Here is an 18,357-nt window from a genome sequence, read left to right as displayed (position 1 = left end):
TTTGGAATAGTTTTATTGTTTCTTCTTTTTTTGTAATTTACTTTTTTTTAAATTGAACATAATAAATGTAAATATATTTTAAAATAATAATTTCTTACGTAGTAGAAAGAGTCTGTATTAACGGTTGTATAACATAAAAAATGGCATAAAATATGAAATATGATCAATAAAAAATATTAATTTTTATTACTGAAAATATGAAATATTAATTTTAAAATATAAAATAGAAGATTTTTTATTTCGACAAAAATGTTAATTATATTGCTATCAAAAATCATTCATATGATTTTCCGATATTTTTTTAAACATCCATATTTGAAAATACTCGTATCGATTAGTTGAAAAAATATCGAACGAATATATCTTTAAAAAAAAACTAAAAACGGGAAAAATATATATATTTTATTATTTTTCCTGCTTAATTCTAATATGTAACATAAAATGATACAACATGAAAAGAATATTCAAATAATAATCAAATAAATAAAATTTACATTAATTATAATAAAAGGTTTAGAGGATATTAAAAAATAAAAGTATATTTCGTTTGTAGTCAAAGGTTAGATTGCAAATTCCACGAAAACATTCGAAAGAATTTCCGCCCCTTGAGATAGCATCCAATGTTGTTGCCACATGCAAGTATCCTGATTTCCCTTGCGCTCTAAACAATGCATATCTGTTACATCCTGTATTCACATATTCCGATTTCCCCTTTTTACCTATTGATCGTGATACTTTGACGTTACTTCATATCAAACATATTTTTTTAAATATATTAAAAAAAAAAAAAATGTAACTTTGTTTTAAAATCACTATAAATATTTTATTAGTCTTGATAAAGAAGCGGTTAGCTTCAAAACCGGTAGACATAACTGATTTTATAACTTTAAAGCAAAATTACTAGAAATTTTATAAACCTAAAAGGGTAATTCTATACCCAGTCCTCTCCTTTTCCTATCACTGTCATCTCCTTTTCTCTATATCTCATCCTTATCTCATATATCTTCTTATATATTGACTTTTCCTATGCATAAATGTGAAACACTGTAATTGGTATACATGTTTTTTTTTTGTATTCTGATTTATCATATATTGAAACTGTTGTTTTTCCTTCTAATAAAATAAAATAAAATTATAATTAAGTTATAATAAAATATTTATAGTGTTTTAAAGCAAAGTTGCATTTTAATTATAAAAAGGAAAATCACAAATTAAGTGATTCAGGTATAAATTATATTAAAAAAAACTTACAATTTTGAACACACTTAAAATAATGAAAGAAACAGGTAAAAAATAAACTTTAATGTAAATTTAAAATAATGTTTTCAGGTACCTATCTCTTAGTATGTAAAATAAATTGGATAGGACCTTTATAACGTAAGTTTAATGAAAGATTCTGCTAGTAAAAAAATCTACCATAAGTATATGTTTCTAAAGAAGTAGCACACATAATATATTTTCAATTGAAACATAAGTATAACTTCCAAAATATAAGTCGTTCATGAGTCAATCATAGGTAGAATGATCAAGTGCATACTTAAGTGATCACTTTACACATTTAACGCAATGGGGGGCACCGGTGACCTCACCTGTGTTGGACAGCAGCGCCATGGGGAATTCAGTGACCTCAATTAAGAGCTATATTCAAAATGCCTTAACTATAGAACCCATAATCAAATAATAATAAATAAACTTAATACATTATATTATTAAAGAAATGTAAGTTACCGAAAAGTTTTGTTTTGTGAATTTCAAAGTTGGCTAATTTTAATTGATTTTTTTTTTACGCGTTAAACCAGTCTGTGACAGATATTCGTAGTAAGGCCTGTATATACCCAGACTTTCAAATTCGTCTTCATTTATGTAAAGATATCAATAATAAAAAAATACTGAAAGTATTTCATATATTTTTTTACCCTAGACAACTCCTTATTTTGTCAAATAATATGTTATATCTTAAACACTGATTGAAAATATCGCTTTATAAAATTAATTAACTTTGTTTTCACCACTTTTTTTACTAAACGAATTCAACCTACCGGTTTCAACAATACGTTCTCATCATCAGGGTTTATTTTAAATCAAAAACATTAAAAACATTAATATACTTTCACCAAAAACTTCAGTTTTTGTAAAATACTTTCACCAAAAACTTCGGTTTTTATGTGTTTTTAATGTTTTTGGTTTAAAATAAACCCTGATAATGACAATGTATTGTTGAAACCGGCAGGTTGAATTGTATTAATAAAAAAGTGGTGAAAACAAAGTTAATTAATTTTATAAAGATATTATAAAATGTACCACAAAGTATCTGCGGAAAACATTTAAGAAAAGAAAATATCGCTTTTTAGAAGCAGAAAAAAATATTAAGTGTGCACTTACTCGAATCAACGCTATTTCTTTCCAGATGAGCTATTCCGATGCCTCGTATCTGAAAGAATACAATACAAAACATCAGCAACAGAAATAAAAATAAAGCTTTAAGTAAAATACAGAAATATTCATTAACCTAGAATCTATCTTGCATTATATCGAGACGTACCGAATGGAAAATGGAAAACTATGTCCACTAAATGGAATTTCTTCTTAAGTGTTTCAGTCTGCTAAGTTATGCCTTCTTCATTAATTGAATACGAGAACCGGAGAAGTTTTCCGCTTATTGGAAGTAAAACAGGCAAAAAAGAAGGATGAAATTCAACGAGGATGCTAGGGGTGAGTAAAACAGAGATTTTAATTATTTTTATTTTTATTGGATTGGCGTTTACTTTTTTAATTTTTGTAATCTATTGTTTATATTTCAACCTGAAAATGGAAGCAAGGCTTCCGAAACTTGTTGTTATAATAAAATAAACTCAAGTGATAAAAAACAAGTGTTTTTCTTTTACAATTTCCTCAAAGTGAATGCCGGAACAATAAACAATTTTATTATTATTATTTTTTCAAAATATAAATCGAATTCTTTAAATATTTAAACTGTTTCATTGTTATTGTGAGAGCTATTTAGCCTTGGGGGGACAGTTTCAAGCCGTGTCAAAAAACATAAATGAACCTTATGTTAAATTACGGCTGTTTTTCTCACAGCTTTTTGTCTTGGGAAACAATTTTAAGTTGTGTTGAAAAATTCGAAAGGACTTAATATTTTATTGTTTTTATGAGAGCTGTTTTACTTTGGGAAGGCAATTTTATACTATGTCGAAAAATACAAATAAACCTGATAAATACAAATTTGCAAAGCAGTTGAAAAATCTAGATTATGTTATTAAAACACTTGTATTATATTAGTGAGAATATATTTTTTTGGATCAAGTAACGCATTCGGAACGTGTGCACACATGTACATATGTTATTCAATTCAATTCAATTCAATTTATTCAATAATTAATATATACATTACAAACAAACATTTAAGGTTTATCATTTTTTTCTTACAGTTACATATTGTAGCAACCGGTACGTATGTATTTTTAATATTTTAATGTGACATAAGTCATTTTTTTCATTTTAACTTCTTTTTGCTATTTTTAATTCTACAAATGTTTATTAAAAAAAGTAAATAAAAAAATAATTATGTCGGTTTAAAAAAATGTACTTCAATACGTCCATTGTGTTTTGTTGACTATGTTAAAAAATGTCCTTGCGGGGCAAAATAGCTATTACATTATTTCTTTATTAAAAAATTTAGTGCTATATTTCAAACCTTCCCTTTTTTAACTATGAAAATAACAAAATAAACTGAATGTTACCCGTACTCATAAAATACTGTTAATATTGTTAATACTTGACTAAAAAATCATATAAAAAAAAGGTTAAGGTCAATCCTCACTCCCAGAATCCTACCCTTATCCAGTCAAAACTGCCATTAATCTTTTTAAAAAAACTCTATACTTACCCATTTACTTAAAAAACAATGAACGCCAAGCCCAGTATCATAAAGTTTAACGAATTTTCCAACGACTATGAGTTAAAAAAAACGATAAAGTTTTAAACGTAGGTACTGAGCATTAAAAATCGTTTTCTTTATTTTTTAAAAATTGTTTTTTAAAAGATAATTCTATAACTGAAGTTTACTGATCATTTGTAATCTATGTAAATAAAAGAGTAAATGTTCGTTTGTTCAAAATGTTATACATCGATTACTTTAAAATTTCAAAACAATATTTCATTTGAATACGCTCATATTTTTTATATAGCATATCTAGACGACATTGGCAGCGCCTTCTATTGAACGTAACAGCAACACAAGCAATACTAAATATATATCATGGCTAGCTACAGGAATGAGTGGTTGAGTACAAGTAATGTAAAATATAACGAAATCCTCAAATTAATGTCATTCATGCACATAAATGATAGAAATAAATTATATTTGTATTTTATATAACAACAAAATAAACATGTACATTCTAGCCCTGATTTCCATCGACGAACACCTCTGTGCTACACTGAGATAGATTTTTTTTTAATTAAATTATTTTTCCAATAAAATAAAGTGGAAAAATAATTTCATTCAAAAAATTAAGATTTCTACAAATCAAGAAACAAAAGATCCATTATTATGTAATAAGAAACGCCATCCAACCAAATACGATATATATATATTTTTTAAATATTCACTAGGAAGTGTTTGTATTTAATGTTTTAACATATGTAATCAATCAATGTGCCGATAAAAACGTAGCTCAAACAAATCAAACCAACGTGAAATCTGGTCGTGTCGAAAGTCTTCCCAATACGAGGGCATGTATGACTAGATGTATAGACGTAGAGGAAATTGAGTTTATAAATATTCACATCATTCACGGTCATCAGGATAGATAAATGTGGCGAACCATCCTCTCCATCTACACCTGCTTGAAAATGCGTAGCAGTAGTAGTCAAAGAGAAAAAGCATAACAGAAAAAGTTTCCATTGACTTTTTATTTAAATTTTACTTAGTAACTATCACTATTTTTTTATTATTTATTTATTTGGCATCAACTTTGTGGAATGGCATGTTAATTATTTTAAAAATTAAACAATCAATATCACTTTATAGAATTAAACAACTTTGTTTTAACCACTTATTTATTGGTACACTTTATCCAACCAGTTTCGACAAGAACCTTATCATCATCAGGGTTTATGTACTAAATTCCAAAACATTGAAATACTCATAATTAATTATCCTTCCCTTACCAAAAACTTCCAAGCGCTCCATACGCCATATGAAAATATGATTGAAAAACTCCTAAATCTTGAATTTAGTACATAAACCCTGTTGATGACAAGGTTCTTGCCGAAACCGGTTGGATAAAGTGTACCAATAAAAAAGTGGTTTAAACAAAGTTGTTTAATTTTATAAAGTTTATAAAATGTGCCACCAAGCATCTGAGAAAAACATTTAAGAATCTTAATATCCCACTTATTGAGCTGTATTTCATTTAAAAACTATAGATGTTTTCATCAACAGGTGATTACAAAAAAAATTATACCTGAATATATACTCGTACCTTTATAATATTAAGGATAGTCTTATGTAATATTAAATTGGAATACATTCGTATGTATATATTCTTTATGTAATCACCTGGTGATGAAAATTTGTAGTTTTCCGAACTCGTCGTGTGTAATGAAATAAAACTCAATAAGTAGGATAATACCAGTGTATAATATTTTTAAAAAAAAATCACGTATTTCGATGCATTTAGCATCATTATTTATTACTGCAATGATACTTAATGTAAAAAATATTAATACTTAATGTGAGTTAATGTGGTATGTAATGTATGTATGTAGCTTAAGTATGTTATGCGTCGTACCCTGAGTGACTATCACAAAATGTCCCCTACATGCATTTGCTGTAACCAACACATTTATTTTCAGTATTATGATTGATTCACTTGTCAAATGTACACACTGATTTATTGTGTCCCTTGACGCATCGTCCCATTTCGGATACATCAGAGACATCTGTGGAACTTGAAATGAAAACAACATTTTATAATTAAAATCACTATAAATATTTTGTTATAACTTAATTATAATGTCTACCGGTTTCGAAGCTAACCGCTTCTTTACCAAGACTGATTAATACTTTATCCATTTTACAACAAACGACATTATCCATTTTCTAACAAATTGATGATGAAAAAAACATCATTCTAAAATAGTGCGTTCAGTAGAATATTTTTTCATAAAGTTTTACGGAGCTTAATTGTTATGAACAATTCTCTCCTGCACTTGTTCTTCGAATGTACAATAAAAAATTATCCTTATCATTCATCGTTCACTTTGTGTAATACATCGTTTAAAAAAACTTTGAAAAACACTACTTCGTGACTAGGTACTTATCATTCATCGTTCACTTTGGTATGACAGAAAGTAAACGACGAATGATAAGGACAGTGTTATATTACCATTATTTAAAAAAATAAACACTTGTAATAAACCACCACTTAATGAGATTTATTTTTATACACGACTAGTTTCGAAAACTTACAAATGTTTTCTACAGATGAAAATTAAAACTAATTAGTTTAATTAAATAATCAATAAGTTAATTAATTAATTAAGTTTTCGAAACTAATCGTGTTTAAAAATAAAACTCATTAGTGGTGGTTTATTCCAAGTTTTTAATTTTTAAAAAATCAAAATGTCATTCCACAAAGTTAATGCCGAATAAAAAAACATTTATATTACCATACCACAAAGTTAAATAATATTACTTTAAAATACAAAAAAAATTATCTTCCCTACAGAGACAGACAAACAACATATTTCAATGATTAAAGAAAACACTTGTTTTTTACCACATGAGTTTTATTATAGACTACATGTTTCAGAAGTTAAACTTCCATCATTCAGGTCTGTATAATAACTCAAAAATAAAATATAAAATTGTTCTGTAAATAAGGAGAGGGGAAAGTAAGGGGAAGGGGTTAGTCAAGGGGCGGAGTTTGAAAACAAAGGAAAAATGGAAAGCAAAGGTGAAGAATTTTGAAACAATATATTATTTAATAAATTATTATTAGAATTTAGGTTTTTTTGGATGTCTAAATTTTCAAGATAAAAATTCATAATTAAAAACAAGTGTTTTCTTTAATCATTGTAACATGTCTTACCACAAAGTTAATGCCGACATATAACATATTTCATATTTTATACGTTCACTTGTGTATAATATTGGTATCTCATGAATGTAGCAGAGGACTATAATACCACCTGACAACTTCCTTGATACGTAGAATAATTTTCCAATTACCGAAGAAACTTATAATTAACGACAGTATATGTGGGTCACGAAGTTTGTAATTGAATTGTGATATGAACTAGCTTCAGATTGCATCACATGAAACAGGAAAGTAATATGGAGCAGGCAATATGCAATTAAAACTTATTTCTGTTTAACAATATTATTGCGATGCTCTGCTGTGCTCATGCAGGGCCTTCACAATAATGGAATAACGGCAACTTTGTTAACAGAAACGTGGAAACTTGATACATCAATGCCTTTTTACAACGTACATTGTTTTCAAGACTTTTTTTATTGATAGCTCAACATAGATGAAGAAGAATATGGAATTTTAATTTTAGTTTTACTAAAAGACGGGCGTCACGGATTCTATTCCCGCCAAGTTAAAAAAAAATCAAGAAAGGTTTATTTTCAACTTTTCTGGGTGTTTGTGATGTATTTTTTTACATTCAGCTTCCCTATCCTTACTATCCTACCTGCAGATAAAAATACAAAAAAATTACTTTAACATCTTACATTACAAAATTTATTATTTGGTTTAAAATTTATAGAGCACTTTTTTGGATCTCTTGCTATGAATTGTATGGTGATTATTAGCTTCCCTAATTGGTACCAAATATTAAAAAAAAAAATTACCAAGTTTTGTATTTTTGTATTACTTGTACTTATTTTTTCTTTTTTATTATTTTAATTTTTATTATATATCATTTATTATTATTTTCTATGTAATATTCATATATTTTTACATATATTATTTGTATTAATTAATACATATGTTAAAAACACAATCTTTATAATTTTATGTAAAAGGCAGTTATGCCGTAAATAAAAACAAAAATAAATTAATTATCGTTATAACTTTTATTATCTAACACTATTATCTTATCAATTTTATTTTTATCTAATTTTCACTCTTAAATTACATCCAATTGTAAGCATAAAGAGTAAATCCACTCACAAGAAGGTATGGGCTATAAAATAAAAAGCGTTAAATTAAAGCCCAGTAGGGCCACAATAAGCGGTATTGCATAAGCCGTAGCTAGATTTTAGAATAACTTGGACAAAAATCCAAATCATTTTTAAAAATTATCCAAAGATAATCAAAATATATATTGGTGCAAAAGAGAAACGCATTCAAAGTTCTGAAGACTGATAAATACATTATTTCAATGGGCAGAGATGTATTGTGTATTGATTTGACTGTATTCCAACCATTGATGTGTATATGCATGATAGGTTATAAGGATGGTAAGATCAAAATAATTTGTTACAACCACCAAAAGTAAAGGGTTATCGTACATTCCGCAATAGAATGAAAGCCGGAATGGCGAACTGAATATCAAATAGCCCACAGAAGTCACGAGCGCATTCCAAATGAGGGCAATTTCCAAAACACCTGGCGATAAATAATAAATAAACATGATTCCGGCACATAAACATATCGGGCCTCACTCCCAGCAAAAAGGCAATACAATTTTGTGCGAATTCAACCGCTAAGTATGGGAAAGGGTTTCCAACCCTCGAGTGACCAGGGGTGGGCTTGTAACGCTGCCCGAATTAGCTATATCTAATTTTCGGAATGTATCACCTGCGCTATAATATTCATTACATTGTTGTAGGTAGGAGCTGCAGCAAACCCTTGCGTGTGATTAAATTAGCTTAAATATTCAGTAGGAGTATTACTTGGGATAGGAAAAGTAATTCAAAACCTAAAACGAACCGTCGCGCCGCTTCACTGCAGGGGTAAGAAGAGACAATAGGAGAATAGAACGCCATACTAACCTGTCTTTGCAAACCATTATAGCCTCTTCCACGTTCATGCATCTGCTCATCCGTACCCGTCGACTATTCCGACTTCTGACCTGACCATTATCAAGTATATGAATACTTGATTATGTCAAGTTTTCTTCGGTCTTCTTCTGATTCTGTTTGTTTATTTGGTTGTTGTTTATTTTTACTAATTTGAATCTCATCTTAACATACCTTTCATAACATGTCATCTAAACTTACCTTTCATAACTTTATCGATAATTCTAATATCACCATTCGAATAATTATCATACATAGTTTTGATGCATGCGTCTGAAAGATAGCATTTCGATAGCATTAAATTTATTTTCATCCTTTTTCCCAACTAATATATTAAGATTGGTACCTGGACTCCACTGTGCACTGCCAGTTAAGCTTTTGCTGAATTAACCATCATTTATGATATTGATTTAACTTTAAAATAAAAATAAAACGCCATGAAAAAAATATTTAAGACACTTTTTTAATTGCTAACGTTTTAATAAATGTAAAACATTACAAGGAATAAAATTGAAAATAAAATAAAAACATTGTATTTATATTGTTCCATTGCGATTGAATTTACTACATCACTGATACTTCTCAATATTATCCTTTACCGAAATGGCACTTGTGCTAGCCATGTTATTTTAGAAACGACCATTAAACCACGGTAAAGCCCCAAGTGACCAATAATCCTTCGAATTAGAAACACCTATGCATTATGGGGTACTGGGGACCAGACAAAACTTTATGACTGGCTTAAATTCGAATACCGCGGCAATGTTAGCGCCGGATGGGTCCGAAACCGCATATCGAATGCAAAGCGCCCGCGCGTGGGCGTTTTAAGGGTTGAATTCTGGATATGTAATGTAATTTTGCTTATTTCCCTCAAACCCATTCACTTTCTTACCATAAACAGGTTCAATGAGTTGAAAATAATTTAATTGTTGGGTTGGAGGTATTTTTCCGTGTAATTTATTGGATTGCGAAATTGATGTAAAATAGCAGTAAATGGGGAAATTTTGGAACAGGTAGATTTCGTATATTTGGGAAGTATGTTTTCCGCCTCCGTGGTATATTGGTAAGCGTGTTTAGCTACCGTGCTGAACGTCCTGGGTTCAATTCCCATGGGGAGGGGGATGAAAATAAATATGAATGATTAATATTAATTTGAAATAATCCTGGACTAGTCCCTGAAGCGCAGGACTGATCACCTTGCCTTCGTATAACTAACGATCAAGATAACGCTGGGTCAATCTTTGCAGTGCCCTACGCATCATTGGGTGCGGATAAGGTTTAAAAAATGTTTTCTTGGGATGGAAAAATTGATAAAGAGAAAAGAGTGAATGACGCACTGAATTCAGTTATAGCAAATAAAACCTTTTTTAGGGTTGAATTCTGGATATGTAATGTAATTTTGCTTATTTTCTTCGTATCCATAAAATTTACTACTAAAAGCAGATTCAATGAGTTGGAAATAATGTAATTGTTTAGTTTGGGCTTTTTTTTAAAATTTTATCTATTGGATTACAAAATACATGTATTATAAAATTGAAGTACTTAAATGTAAACAATTTGGAACAGGTAGATGATTTCGTATATTTGGGGTGTATGATTTCTAGGAATAAGAATATTGATAATTATGTAAAAGGGAGAGTGAATATTGAAAACGGTGTAAATATTGCATTGAATTCAGTTAAAGCAAAGAAAAACGTATCAGCGAAAGCTAAACTGACAGTTCACAATCTGGTCCTTCCAACTCCATTGTATGGAAGCGACGCATGGAGTTGGCAAGGATGAAAGTAGACTGATTATAGTCAAAATGCGTTCTCTCAGACAAACGTGTGGCAAAACGCTGTATGTTCGAATGGCAATATAAGGAAAGAATGCAAAGCTGAGATAAACATTATCGATAAAATTAAGAAAGGTGAGTTGTGATGGTTTGGGCATGTGAATCAAATGAGCAAGGAAAGGAAAGTAAAACAAATTTATGGGGCGAATGTAGTTGGCAGGAGAAGCAGGGAAAGACCGACAAAAACTTGGCATTTTCAAATACTTCGGCGTGATTAGGTCAGGAGTCGGAATAATCGGCGGGTATGTTTGCAGAGAAAACCCAGATTTTCATTGTATTTAGACACTCCCAAAATTATGTGAATAATGCTATTTTTAAATCTCTGAAACGATTTTTTTAATGCATCCATAGCATTGAAACTGGCAACCCAAAATAAGCAATGCATTTAAGTCAAAAAAAATTGTTTTAAAATCGACGCACAAATATTGCACACTCATATAAGCGTTGCAGTTATTTATCGGAAAATCTTTTTTGAGCTATAATAAATATGAGAAAAAATGGGAAATGTTTCATCTGCAATGAACAGTTATTCATCGTACAGGTCGAATGAGCAAACCGACCATTATGTGATTGGAAGTTCATTCGAATACGTGCAGACTAAATATTGAATTCCAGTGTACTGAACATGGTGTGTTTTCATCTGACAGGTTTGGAAATATCAGATATTTCTCTTTTCCCATCTATTTGATTATTTCCACTAGTTGTCAGCTCATACACGTACGTTTATTATCTATATGTGTTTTTTTTTTGTTATTTTTGGTAATAGCAACGGTTGGTTAAAAAAACAACAATAACAAAATAATATTATTTATTGATTCGGCATTAACTTTGTGGAATGACAAGTTGATTATTAAAAAAAATTTAACACTTGAATAAACCACTTTAATGAGTTTTATTTCACCTCATTAATTCCTCTCCTTTCCTTCTCCTTCCTGCTTGGTCTATTATTTTGTACCATACCCTTTCTTTTAAATCTCTGAATGTATTTTAATAGTTTTATAACACAAATGTGGAATTGTTTAATTTAATTTTTAAAACGTAACTATTTTTGTTAATGTAATGTAATGTTTATAATTGTTGATGAGACTATTGTTTATTATATATTTTTATATGTAAAGCTGTACAATTTCCGAAAAAATAAAAAATAAAATATATACGACTTACGATATTTCTAATAATACAATTTCTACTAGTTGTCATCACAGACATGTACGTTAATAATCTATATATGTGTTGTTTGTACTTTTCGGTAATAGAAACGGTTGGTTAACAAAAAAAAACAGTAAAATTAAATACTTAAATCGGTAGGTAACATACTTCCAATTCTTTCTAATCTGTTTTCCCATATGTTTCGTTATTTCTACTAGTTATCATCTAAGACTTTATCATTTACTTTAATGACTCATACGGGTGGTTTTTGTAGTTTTCAGTCACAAAAACAACAACAACAAAAATACTAAATCTGTAGGTAAAAACACTTTCTTACCCGTTTTCTCATAAATTTCATTATTTCTACTAGTTATCTTCGGCATTTACTTTAATGACTTACATAGGAGGTTTTTGAAGTTTTTAGTCAGAAAAACGGTTGGTTAACAAAAAAAACACTGAAATTGGTAGGTAAAATATTTACAACACTTTCTTATCCATTTTCACACCTTTTTAATTATTTCCACTAGTTATCAGCTCAATGATTTACTTAAATGACTTAGATGAGTGTTTTTTGTACTTTTTAATCACAAAAACGATTGGTTAATAATAAAAAATCGCTGAAATTGGTAGGTAACATACTTCCAACTTTTATCATAACCGTTTTCCCATCTATTTTATAATTTTCACTAGTTGTCAGCTAAGACATCCATTTTAATAATGAAAACTGGTGTTTTGTTTTAAGTTTTAATCACAAAAACAGTTGCTTTACAAACAAAAACATACTAAGATCGGAAGGTATTTCCAATTATTTCCGCAATCTACTTTATTGGTTTTACTATTTGTTAACTCAAATCTCTACTTTTATGAGCTATATGGGTGTTGTTTGTATTTTTTAGTTACAAAACTACTTCTAACTCTTTCAACGTTTTCCAATATATTTGATTATTTCAACTGATATTGTCTTTAATGCAAAGCATCCTGATTGGATATTGCAATATTTCTCATGCAAGTGTCTACATACAACCCTTTCAATATTTCGAAACAACTATCGTAAAATTTACCTTTACATTCTTCATCCAGGAAGGGTTCGATATGTATATAACGATAATATAAAACAATCCGATAAAAAAAAGGGCGTAATATTGGTAGTTGTGAAAGGTTTTCACGTTTGCTTGAACCATGAATAGTTTCATTAAAATATATGTGGGATGCACTAACCTATCTGCGTACATTCTTGTATACAGGTAGTTTATTTCAATATATTGTTTCTGAACGCTTCTTTGAGGGTCCAGTAATACAAACAGGTTGAACGAGAGATAAAATAAGGGTTGAAATAGGGTGCATCTATTGGAATTATTTAACTTTTGATCTTTTATTATATGATTTTATTTCATAATAAAGTAATAGTTTTATTATATTTCTTTTCAATATTATGATCGAAGAATTTTCAACTATTTTTTTGGAACATATGAAACCTTGGTACCATTTTATTAAGAAGAAATATAGTTTAATTTTGTATTTATATATATTTTGTTTTAATATTGTCCCGTTTATGCTTAATACCAATGGTTATCCAACTTTTTTTTGCTTAAATTTTTGATATTTTATAGAACAGTGGAAATCTACCTTAAGAACAATATATTAAAACATATATTATAGGTGTCTCGGCACAGATGTAGTATCTTTTTTTTATAGGAACAAAATATGGAAGTTTGGGCATCTCATCAAGGACTGGACACTGACTGGGTTAAGTGATCATTTTATACACTGCGACTTTCATATGATCAATTTTATCTAAAACTTATGATATGTACAAATTTAAAAAAAATCTTTTGTTGTAACTTAATTATAATAAATACAAACAAAAAAATGCAATCGCTCAGATGAATGTACGGCAAAACGATATTTAATAGATGTTTGAATGGTGATATAAGAAAATAGTGCAGGTATGAGATAAGCGTCATCGATAAAATTAAGAAAGGTTGTTGACATGGTTTGGGCATGTAACTCAAACGAGGGAAGAAAAAATTATAAAACAAATTAATAAATCGTAGTTGAAAATAGAAGAAGAAGAAGATCGAAACAAATAAATAAATTAAAGTTGAAAATAGAAGTAGAGGAAGATCGAAGAAAACTTGGGATGATCAAATATTTCAAGTAATTGGGCGTGAGGAGGAGATTGTTTACAAAGATAGACTAGTATGGAGTTCTATTATCTGTGCCTACCTCTGCAAAGAAGCGACGTAACGGGTTAGTTAGCTAGTTTATGAAAAATAAATGAATCAGTATTTTTTACCTTCTACCCAATATCTTTAGTCAGTACCTTCTAAAAATAATGATAGTTTCAGAACCTTTGTTCAAGCCGACAGTGTTCCTACAAAGTTACCCTTGCATAAAGTACAGAGGCGCACTCACAATAGGGAGGTTTGTAATTAAAAACGGTACAACCCTATCCCCATAGGTATCGGGAGGTAGTTTCAACGCTGCTACTCAAGAGTGACGTTACATGGCACTTTATTACGACCCTAGCTACATACATTTTCCTTAATGCAACACTAACAGCATCTTAATAATTACCAAAAAAAAATTACGGGAATTTATACTGAAAAATTCGTTCAAAATTTCCTGATAAAATCAATTCGATGTAACATAATAACTATCTCAAATTTTCTATTTAAATAATTTCATATTCATTTGCTTAATTTATTTAATCACAGTTTGCATTTAAAAAATATATAGATGTATCCTTTCCTTGTATGTTTTTCGTAGATACTTTGGCATATTTTATAAACCTTATAAAATAAAACAACTTTGTTTTAACCACTTTTTAACCGACTCACTGCGCTGTACTGAAATGGAGTACACTCTAAGACAAGGTTCTTATCGAAACCGATTAGATAAAGTGTACCAATAAAAAGTGGTTAAAACAAAGTTGTTTTATTTTATAAAGTTTATAAATGTATTTTAATATTTGTATGAGTTTCATACAAAAAACATTTTAATAGTGAATCAAGAAAAACAATAATACAAAGGCAAACCCCTACTTACGAAATTCCTAAAAAATATTCATCAAGGATTAGGCTGCTCAAAACCCTAACCATTATTGTTTTAAAAATATTATTATCATACATTAGTCAAATTCATTTTGTCAACAAAAAAATCATTTCAACCCCTGCCTAGTTGTGTATATAATAAAGAATTTGTCTAGCCTTCCATCAGTCTGATGACGTTGGTATCGACGAAACCAATTGGTCAAATTTGGTCGAAATTTTTTTATTTTTTTTTATTATATAAAATACAGCTCCATCAAGAAACATAAGTACAAAACATAGATCATATGTATGCTACTACTTTTTTCCTTTTTTTCTTTAACGCTGCATCATACAAACGCAATGTTTTCTTGATCGTTAACACATGAAGGAAAGGCGATCAGCCCTCCGCTTCAGGTACCAGTCCATGGTAGTATTGAATAAATATTAAGAATGAAAAAATCACTTGTATTTATTTGACCCCTCTTGGAATCGAACCCAGGACCTCTTGTACGGTAGCCGAGCGTGCTGACCATTACACTATGGAGGTACGCTACTAAGTACATCTTAAAAAGTTAAGTTCAATGTGATATAATTACATCATTCATATACTTGTAGATACTACCTTTTAATTCTCGTTTTCGTATTTTCAGTACATTTCCTGGTGTTTGGTTTGAATTAGCTGCACATTTTCATCCATGACACTATAATGGTATTGCATATTACGAAAGTGCAGCCTCACTGCGCTGTACTGAAATGGAGTACACTCTAAGACTAAATATGAAAAACCGGTCATATAATATTTTAATACCAGCGTAACAAGCATACAGGGTGAATCCTTTTCGTTTAAAAACGGCGAAAATAAAAATTAAAGTCAAGAGGAAATGTTAGTAAGGATAGTGTTTAGCAAAAACTATTTTATCAACTTATTTGAGATTTTAATTGTAACATGTGTTTTGGCATCATTTACGAGTAAACTTTAAATAAAAAATGGATAAATATTACCACAAAGTGACTGCCAAACCAATTAATGAAATTTTAATTGTGTATCGTTATCTGAAATAGGAATTATCTAATGAGCAAATGTTCCCGTAATTGATATGAATCAAATGTATTTAACGGTATTTGAGTACTCATTTTATAATTTTTCGTTATTTTTTAGATTCTAAGGTTTTATTGAATGATTTGAATGATCATTTTTTGTGTATGTTCTCACAGTTTCATATTGCTTTTTTAGGTGATTCCATTAGTTGTTATTCTGGGTAGCTATGCAATGAATAATAAAAATAATATTTGGGATTTTTACGGAGTGTGTGGAATTTTTTTGGTGAGAGTATTTTAATGTTTTTGAATTAATATAAACCCTGATGATGACAAGGTTTTTGTTGAAACCGGTAGGTTAAATTGTTTTAATAAAAAAGTGTTTATAGTTATTTCATTTTATAAAGATTTTTTATCAGTTCACCAATCCCAGACACTTGTATTTTATTGACAAGTTAAGATGTTAAAAAAACCGTACCGTTTTTATTTCTGAATATAAATAGTTGAAAACTGTATTAACGTATTTGACATTCATCCAAATTATTATTACATATCAAAGATGCTTGAAATATACACACAGTGATTACTTGAAACACCAGTTGGTCATCAGGTCGTAACCCATGTCCTTGCCCAAACTATATTATTTTTTCTTGAATGTTTTTCGCAGATACTTTGTGGTAAATTTTATAAACTGTATAACATTATAAAACTTTGTTTTAACCACTTTTTTATTGACACAATTTAACCTACCGGTTTTGACAAGAACTTTGTCATCATAAGGAATTATTTTAATTCAAAAACATTAAAATACTCTCACCAAAAACTTCCACACACTCCATAAAAATCCGGATTTTTACGGAGTGTGTTTTTAGTGAGAGTATTTTAATGTTTTGAAAAAACCGGTACGTTTAATTGTATCAATAAAAAAGTGGTTAAAACAAAGTTAAATAATTTTATAAAGTTATTATATTCTTTTTACAAAAAACACTCACCATTCTTGAGATAGCCATAATATTATAAATTCTTATTTTAATCCCCTGAGAATAATCATGTATTTACACAGAAAGAAAATAAACAAAAACAATCTCATCAAATTCCCTAAAATTCCAAGCAAAATTACATATATTTTTTTTTTCTAAAGTCTATAAGTCTTAAATACACCCCTTATAAAATAATATTAATATGATCATACTACTCGCCCTCTTAAGCCTGTTTCTTTTCTGTAAAATAATTTACGGTATTCGCCCTATTATGCTCCATTATTGTGTACAATATACTGTCTCACTATTTTGCAGGGAGACTATAAAAGAGAACTAGTCATAATTTGCGGAGCTTTGATAAAAGTGTCCGCTTATTTGTGAAACATTTTAATAATGGCTGTACAATTATTTCTCAACATCGTTTTGTCAAAACAAACGGCTCACTTTGCATTTTAAACCTTTCAGTGACAAAATAATTTACATTTTTTTTCTTTTTTGTAGAGCAATGGGTATCTACGTAATTGTTCAATCTTCCTAATAATTTGTTTAGATAATAACCAGTATGTATTTGTATTAACCTTAAAAAACAAACTTTGTTAAACAAACAAGTAAGCTTTTCTTTTATATGAAATTGCATGAAAAATATAATTTCTCCTAGATTTGTTTTAATTAATTTTTTCATCAACTTTTTACATTGCATCAAAATAAATAATGCGTTCTTAGAATTGTATGGTATTTAAAATTAAGAAAAAATATTAAAAATGTTTTTTTTTCGAAACCATTTTCTTACTTATGGTTTTTTACCATAAGATAAGGATCAGGGAAAAAATGAAATGATTGGACACCTATGCATTTAGAGATTGAATCATTTTATGCAGATTCAAATATACTTTAATCAACCTCAAAGAAGTCTATCAATTATTTTAAACCCAATTTTTTTTTGATTTTTAAGATTTGTTAAAACAAAATTTAAAATATAACTTAGACAACGCGTGGTACCTCAACTGTTCATATATGGCATCCGAAGCGCACATCAATAATGAGGGCATGAGCGACACTATCTTATTCCACCGCTTTGTATTGTTGTCTTAACGTCGCTCTCTTTTGCTCCACTCCCGCAGCGTCAGAATATATAGCTCTCTTTCTCATATATTTTCTTCTCTCTCATGTAACAAAATGTGTCCAATAAACGTGACGCGTCCTTGAAATCTCACAGTCAATCTTCGTGCTGTTAACAATGATCAAATCACCAACTTCACTTTAAAAATCTAGTTGATGTATTAT

General features: G+C 29.1%; 1 long non-coding RNA gene across 1 annotated transcript in view; it reads right to left on the bottom strand.

Moving 5' to 3' along the window:
* LOC148310533 (uncharacterized) overlaps nt 1-18,357 on the bottom strand; it is a 238,427-nt gene that overhangs the window by 30,081 nt on the left and 189,989 nt on the right. Inside the window, exon 4 of the long non-coding RNA XR_015837387.1 lies at nt 2,383-2,431. This is a non-coding gene — a long non-coding RNA (uncharacterized LOC148310533). The remainder of the gene's footprint in view (nt 1-2,382; nt 2,432-18,357) is intronic.

The sequence above is a fragment of the Brachycentrus maculatus genome, unplaced genomic scaffold (genome assembly GCF_059751285.1).
Source record: "Brachycentrus maculatus isolate JH-2025_06_01 unplaced genomic scaffold, ASM5975128v1 h1tg000092l, whole genome shotgun sequence".
In the NCBI taxonomy this organism is placed as follows: Eukaryota; Metazoa; Arthropoda; class Insecta; order Trichoptera; family Brachycentridae; genus Brachycentrus; species Brachycentrus maculatus.
The sequence above is the reverse complement of the archived record's forward strand: the minus strand, read 5'-3'. Positions and strand labels throughout refer to the sequence as shown.